Here is a 7,564-nt window from a genome sequence, read left to right as displayed (position 1 = left end):
TATTGTCCCTATTACAGGCTCATGTTGTGCAACTGCTCCTTCTGATTTCTGCCAAGCGTCTTTTAGGATTGATTCCTTCACTTACAAAACCCTCACAAGTATTTTTATCACTAACTCTTTGCACAAAATTATTTCTGCACAAACAGTCCCTGTTCTCTGCTTACAAGTATTGTGCTTTGACTGGAGGGAGGAAGGTCCTGCAGCCTTGACACCTCTCCTTGAACTTGAGAGCAGCACTTCTGAGCAGTGCCAAACTTTCCTCAGCCTAACTAGGTCTGAGAGAGTGAAACCAGTCCTGCCCTTTGTGGCCAGACACTGCTTTGTGATGCTAGCCCAGAGAGAAAGCAAACAGCTTGGACTGTACTGACATAAGTCCTAATGGAATAATTAAATTCAAATAATTCAATTAACACTGCAATTGAGTAACTGCATTTGGAGGACTGCTGGAATTGAGCAATATTTGTATTGTCCCAGCCATGGGGATAGGCACAGTCGCCTTTCAGCAGGCAGAAGGAGACAGATGGTGCTAATAAAGGGCAGAAGATGGATGTGAGGTCACCAGATTAAGTGTGCTTCCTTTTTTTTGGCTAGAGAAGGAAGTCAAACCGCTGTGATCCCGTTGCCTTTAAAAGCCCAAGTAACAGAAATAGAAGAGACGGCAGGATTGCAGGAGTCTGCTTTACCATTAATTACTTTTTATTGAAAGCTCCCAGCCCGCTTGGCTTTGCATCAGCAAGAGGGCAGCTGTGTCCCTGCCCACAGAGCCCCTTATCTTAATGGAGTTCAGACAGCAGCAGCAAGTGGTGAGCTGAGACCTGGGGAGGAATGTCTGCTTCCCTTGGCAACCCGAACCAGCCTGCTGAGCGTCAGGCCAGGAGGCAGCAGACGAGATCTCAGTAAGATAAAGAAGAGACAGGAAAATAAACCGGGGATTTTGGGCTGCCTCACTTGTGCAGGGTGAAGCTGCATGCTGAGATTCCACAGAACAGAGAGCAGGGAGGGGGCTCTGGGTCAGGTAAATGACACCCCCAGTCATCAGCCCAGTTCTGAGGAGTGCCCAAAGTGCCTGGCCCACTCTCCACCAACTCTTCTTCCTTTAAAAAGCAGAAGCAGCATTGCAGGAAATGGAAAAGCCACTGCCTCCACTTACCTGTGAGTACAGGGCTCCAGGTGCTGCGAGTGGATCTTTGGGGCTCAGGCTGATGATCAGCCTTGGGGAACACAGGCATTTCATAATTCAAGGATTAGTCTCAGCCAAACACCGGCTGTAGCTCACAGCTTGCCAATATTTGGAGATGGGGTCTTTCCTGGGAACTCAACTTTATCTTCTAGCCTGAGGTGCTGGGAATGGAAAAGTTAACAGCTTGGTTAACCCCTTCCAGTCTGAGAAATCACTGCAAGCGTGATGTCTATCTCCTCTAGCTACTCTGAGCTGGGCTCTTGGCAGCTCTGTTAGAGTACCACAGATCTGCCTCTCTCTTCCTTCCCCAGAGCAATTGCAGGGTTTCTTTCTTTTTTTCATTCTTATTTTTTATTTAAAATTTCCAACTCCCAGAGCTTTCTAAGCAATTTAAACTTGTTTGGCAGATTTTATTTTTGTAAGAAAGAGGCAGCTGATGCTAGTATGCTGTTTGCAGCTCCTCTGCCCTCCCACTCTCAGCAACATCTGAGCTTGGTGGTTAATTACTATGAGACCTCTCCGCCTCTGTCAGTGTTAGCTGGAATGATGGGTTTACACCATGCATGTCAACAGGCATCTAGATGGAAAATAAACCTACTGATGCTCCCACTGTTGGGGAAACGAGTGTGCTGATTCAGGCATCTCGATCCATGTGGATGACAGGCACATCCTGCTCTGCAGCAGAGCTCTGATCGCTGAGGGCCACGTTAGATCCTCCTGTGTGCACTGCAGGACACATCCATAGAAAACAGGCTTTGGCAACTCAGCTCCTTGCTCTCATTTGAGACAGGCTGTTCACACATGCAAAATTGACTCTGTTTCACTCTTCCCAGGCAGGAAAAGCACAGGACCATCTCCATGTGGGAGAGGTCTGGTGACACCCCCAGCTTCTCTTCCAGCCCTTTCCTCAGGAGGGCACTTGGCCATGGGCATCTCCATTGCCACCCTGCCTCTTGGCTTTGCAGAAGAGGAAACAGAAGCAGGTCTGTTCTTTTGGGCACAGCGTTCTGCTGCAGATCTGTGGCAGAGCAAGGCACAGAACTGAGCTGTGGCTGCTTTTCCTTGAGGGCAATGCAAGTCCGAGAGGGGACAAACACGTCCTTGTGACGGGAAAGCCGCATGATGGTGATGAGTCTGGTCTGACTCATAGCCCAAGAGATGCTGTGATATTCCACCACTGGCCTGCTCTGTCCACCTGCTCTCTGCACTGAGGCAGAGCTGTAGCATTCAAATCCATATTTACTGTAGGGCCTCATTTTCCCACCACAAGAGCAATCCCAAATCAAGGGGGAGGGTTGACCTTGCTCGCTACAGCAGCTCGTCTTCTGGTTAGGTTCTTGCACACAAACTCATTCCCAGCTCTTTCAGGGTTTCTTCAGATGGGCTCAGGCTCTGTGTGCTTTGGTTCTATCAGGTGTTTGGCATCAACCCCATCTCCAGTTCAATCCCCTCCAGTGAGTACCAAAACATTCTGTTCCAAGAGACAAATTCCATGGAAAATTTGCCACACTACCCAGGTGGTACTTTTTTCCCCCCTCTCTGCTAGGGCCTTTAAGCAATTTTCTCTTTCTTTTTTGATCCATATCACCTTTCTCCTGTTTCTGTCCTGTACTCTGTTCTATCACACATCTTTATAGCAAGGAAATCTGTATAACAAATTTGTACAGAAGCGGTTTTTAAGCTGGTCCATGATTCTTCCGAGGAGAGCAATTTCAACAGAAAGGAATTTAGCTTGACAAATGCTGCCCAGGACCTGCCCTGATCATCCTTATGCTGCACTGCACAGCTTTCATTAACTTACAAATGAATTCCTGTTGTGTCTCATGGCTTCCTTCAGATGTTATTATGCCAGCTCCCAAGGACATAAACAATTCTCTTGATTTAAGAAAGTAGGCTGAGATGCTGCTTGGCTGTGGTTTGGGGAGGGGCAACAACATTGGAAAACACATTTTATTCAAGAAAACAAAAATATTAGTTCCAAATAGAAGCAGTGGTCCAATTTAAATAAACTCACTGAGCATAAACTTGGGAACTCGTGATGCAAGAGAGCAGAAATGGGGTTTTCTATTATTTCAGCCATTCTCTTCATTCAGCATCTGTATCACAGCAAGCAGTTAATCACCTTCAGCTCTCTTTTCCAAGCACTGGTTCAAGACAACCTTGCAGAATCTTTGTGAAACTTTTCTCTTCATCCAAGGGATGCCCTACCCCTGGTCTGAAGATAGCACCTGGCTCCAGAATAAGAACAATTCTAATGCCCTCATTTATCTATTTACCTACTGGTAATTTAGATTTGATTTAGAGCAAAAGACTGTGGTATTTATTTTTGTGGGTGGGCTTTTTTTTGGTTTTTTTTAGGGTTGTTTTGTTTTTTTTGTTTTGTTTTGTTTTTTTTAATAAACACAGACTGCTCTAAATAGGGAAAAGGATGGAGGCAAGCATGCATATGCATGTAGGCCTAAAACTAGATGTGACATCCCCTGTTCCAGGTCAGGGCACAGCAATCTGTCACCCAGGCACTGCACACACTGACTCTGCTTACCCAGAAATAGGTGCTGCAAGGACAACACAGAGACTCGGGCTGTTGGGAGCATTTGAGAGGGTTCATGAACTCCTAACACCAATTCCCCTTTCATCTGCTGTTGATAAAAGTAATTGCAATGGGCCAGCTTAGTCTGACCCCCAGAGTGAGACAAGGTTCCCAGCCCAATAAATCTCCATGACCCAAGCGCTCCGGCCCTCTTGGGAACCTCATAGCTATTCCAGGCACAGTCCCCTTCCCACAGCTTCTTTCAGCACAGGATTTTCAGTGCTGGTGACATTCTAAAAAAGGTATCTCATCAGCCCTAAGCTCAGGGTGGCTGTCTGCTCTGAACTTCCCTTTCAACACAGTGGTTTTGAAGAAACTTTGATAATGTCTTTCTTCTCCCGCTTTTGCGCAGTTCACATCACTCCCTCACTTCCAGAGTCTCACTCCACACCCACCATTTAGTTTGCCTTAAACACAGCCCCTGCTCACCTCTTTTCTCACAGAGCTGCTCCTTGCCACTTGACTCTCCCTGGATGGAGCCCTCTGGCTCCCCTGGGCTCAGCTCAGGTGAGAAAAGGTGTAGCTGACTCTCCCAGCTGAAGTCGCTCCCTCATTCCCCTCTATAAACTTGCCAGCTTGCCACAGTGCCCCCCAAGAGCAGCCTGGGGATACAGCTACAGGAATCTGGGTCAGGAGATCCCATCACCAGGGTTCCCAGTCACAGAAACCCCCAGGGCTGATATAAACTCTCATTACCTGGGCCCCTGTGAGGGGTGGAACCCACTCAGAGCTCACCATGTCATTAAACTCAAGAATTGGTGCTTACATTTCTACAGTTCCTAATCTACCACTGTTTGGCAAATGTCTGCCTTGCCCACATCACCTGATGACTTAACAAAATCAGTTATGTTCATCTCCATTCCTATCCTGTTCCTTTTTCCACAGCTGTCCAACATGACAAGAGTTTTCCAGAAGGGGTGTGTGACTCTTTTTCTCTCTGATCGGCAGCTGCAGGAGACAGGTTGCCAAATAGAATCAGAGAATTGCTTCAGTAAATACCACACAGCACTCTTGGCAGTGTTTGCTGGGTTGTGATACCATCAAGTTAAAATGGCATGGTTAAAGAAAATATTGATCAGCATCAGAAGTGAATTTCCAGGCTGCTGGGAGCCACAAAGGAGACACCCAATTACAGAGAGATGGTCTCTAAGGACTGTAGGTGGACAGTATCTGCTATCGTTCTGGCAACTTCCTATGATCTTCTCTTCAGAAATGAGTGTGTGAAGGCAGAGAAAAAAGATGAAAGGGAGGCCTTGAGATGAGAAAGTCCCAAATGATCAAAGATTCATACGGATCGAGAGAAGTGCTCCAAAACCAAAGGCATTCCTGTGTTGCCTGTGTCACTGTTGCCCTGGAGTGGATTTCAGAAACTCCTTTAAGTATTCATCTGGGATGTGGGGACGCACATCAGGAAGCAGAGAGAAACTTTTCAGGCCTTGGGGAAGGCTGAAATTCTGAATGATTCTGGCTTTTTCTGACTTGGTTAATTTCTTCACAACCAGGTTCCACGTGTGGTACTGGCTACATTTGAAGCAAGGCCTCACGAGGCCTCTCAATTCTGTCAGCACTCCTCACACAGCCTGCAGCATCTGCTGCTTTTGTGCTGTGGTCCAGGTTCTGTCCCTGGTGCTCGTGCTTGTGTCCCCTTCCTACCCTCACAGACAGGACACACATCAAGGAAGGACAGAGCTCTTCAGCCAGCACTGATCTGAGTGAGGGAAAATGAATCTCACACTTCACCCTAGTTAAGCACATCCAACAAGGGTCAGATATGTCAACTGCAACCTGCCAGGAGGCTCTGGTGAGAAATGTCCTAATGTGACAACAATCCAGGGAGATAAAGCACTTGGGAAAGGAGACATCAGAGTCCCCTGAAAAGAGCACAGAACAAACAATCATGAGGGAAAGGGAAAAACAGGGATGCTGTTCACCATCCTCTGATGAATTCATCACAATCTGAAAGTGAATTCTGCCCGAAGGAGAAAACAGAATGAAGAGAGACACAAAGAGAGACACCAAGAGACAAATCACCTCCTGTTAGTGAAGATCACAGGAAAAAAATAAACCAGCCCCCAGCATATTCCAGGCACCTTCCCTGGAGCCAGGATCACGGGCAGACAACAATGACTGTCTGTGGCAGCAGCTCCTGAAGGGGATCCCAGAGAACAAGGAGGAATTGTTGCTGCAGGTGCTGCAGACAGAGGGTAAAAGTCTACACCAACACCAGCAGGTTGAAAAGGAGCTGCTCCAGCATGAGGGAGACAGATCTGTCTGTACACGTAGGTACAGCTTAGTCATTTTAGATAAACTTTGTCTGGAGGGAAGGATACACTGATAAAGCAGTGTTTCACACAGTGCAAGAAGTACACAAAGTTTGGATACAGACTTTAAACTGAGCAGCAGAAAAATGAAGTAGTCTTTTAAGACAAATAGGTGGGGTGTATGATGATATCAACAGCAGACCTGGAGGAAGATGAGAATGACAGCCTACAGGTTTAAGGGAATCATTTAAATTCTTGCACTGTCTCAGGTGTTTATAGGAGCAACTCACCTGGGTTTTCTCTTCCTCAAGCTAGGGAATGAGGCAAGTATCTCGGCCCCAGGACAGTAAGTGGACAAAGGGGAATATGAAGAGAGGTGAAATTCAGAGTGTGAGCTGGGCTGTGTATTTTAGCACACCACCATAGTTCTGAGAGAAGGCAGGAACAAGTCAAAATGGGGATGGTGGCTCTGCAACCATCCCTGGAGGACAGAATGTGTGACAAGGTGAGATGAGAACCTGCAGTTTATTGGGATCCTACTGCAAACAAGCCTCTATCTCAGTTCCACATCTCCAGTACCCTCTACTTAACTGCAATACATTTAATCAAGCTGCTTCTTATGGGAACCAAATAAAGCTTGATGATGCTTAATGGCTGGGGCTTAATGGCTGGGTTGTTTAACTGGGCTTATAATTTTGATTAATTAAGATGCTTGCAGGTGCTGGAGTGGCACTTCGGCAGCAGCGTTGATGTTCAGAAGCAAAGGGGGTTCATCTCCTGGAGGCTTTCTGACAGTGCAAAGCTGCCCTCAAGCCTGTGCAGAAAAGGCAGCTCTTGTAGCTGGCAGTAGCCTCCAGATCCCTGGGAATTTTGACAACCCACGAGTCGTTTCAACCAGCTTCCTTTTGGGACAATATATGGAAAAAATCCAAACCCCAAACCTCAAAATTTTGCCTAGGGCAGCCTCTGTGTCCTTGATAGGAAAAAAGTGAGAATGTGAGAGGCTCTCCAGGTGATGATGGTGCTTTCAGGCAGTGAATCCTGCCCAGCAGACTGCCCACCCCCAAAGCAGTGTCCCCACTTTAGTGAAAAGGGCAGTAGAGCTTCTCCTGAGTGGAACACACAAAGTCTGTTTGCTTATGAGTTTATTCCCTGTGATCTTCTGTCCTCACTCTGTGATTTCAGCCTCCCCCTGGCCAGGATATCAACCTTTTCCTATCCAGTGTCACCAACCTGCCAGGTCCCCCTGACCTACAGGAGCCTGGAGGTGGATGCACAGAGTGAGTGGCCAGCAGGTGCAAGAAATCACATTGCAGCCTCCCCCTTAAGCAATAGAAATTTGTACTTCCCTTTCCTATTCTGCAGCTGGCTTTTGTACAGAACATACTTACCTCAGTTTTTTGTCTCTTGAATGCTGATAAAATGCCCTCAGGTTCAAAAATATTTGGAGATAAATTATGATATGGATACCAGTGTGGCATATGCTCATTTCCAGAGGAAACGAAAACACTGGGGAGAGGCACAATGAGCCAG

At 46.9% G+C, this 7,564-nt stretch overlaps 1 long non-coding RNA gene across 2 annotated transcripts; it reads right to left on the bottom strand.

Moving 5' to 3' along the window:
* Positions 1-664: 664 nt before the first annotated feature.
* On the bottom strand, positions 665-4,263 carry LOC111929204 (uncharacterized). Of its 2 annotated transcripts, none has more exons than XR_015276284.1 (3): positions 4,200-4,263; positions 1,779-3,090; positions 665-1,341 (listed from the first exon to the last, which is right to left on the bottom strand). It is a non-coding gene; the product is annotated as an uncharacterized LOC111929204 (long non-coding RNA). The 2 variants fall into 2 exon arrangements; XR_015276285.1 differs by lacking the exon at positions 665-1,341 and adding an exon at positions 3,195-3,276 and having other exon boundaries at positions 1,589-3,090; positions 4,200-4,262.
* Positions 4,264-7,564: the final 3,301 nt, after the last annotated feature.

Source organism: Cyanistes caeruleus, chromosome 14, assembly GCF_971803275.1.
Source record: "Cyanistes caeruleus chromosome 14, bCyaCae1.hap1.1, whole genome shotgun sequence".
Lineage (NCBI taxonomy): Eukaryota > Metazoa > Chordata > Aves > Passeriformes > Paridae > Cyanistes > Cyanistes caeruleus.
Note: the sequence above shows the minus strand (reverse complement) of the source record. Positions and strands in the feature narration are given on the sequence as shown.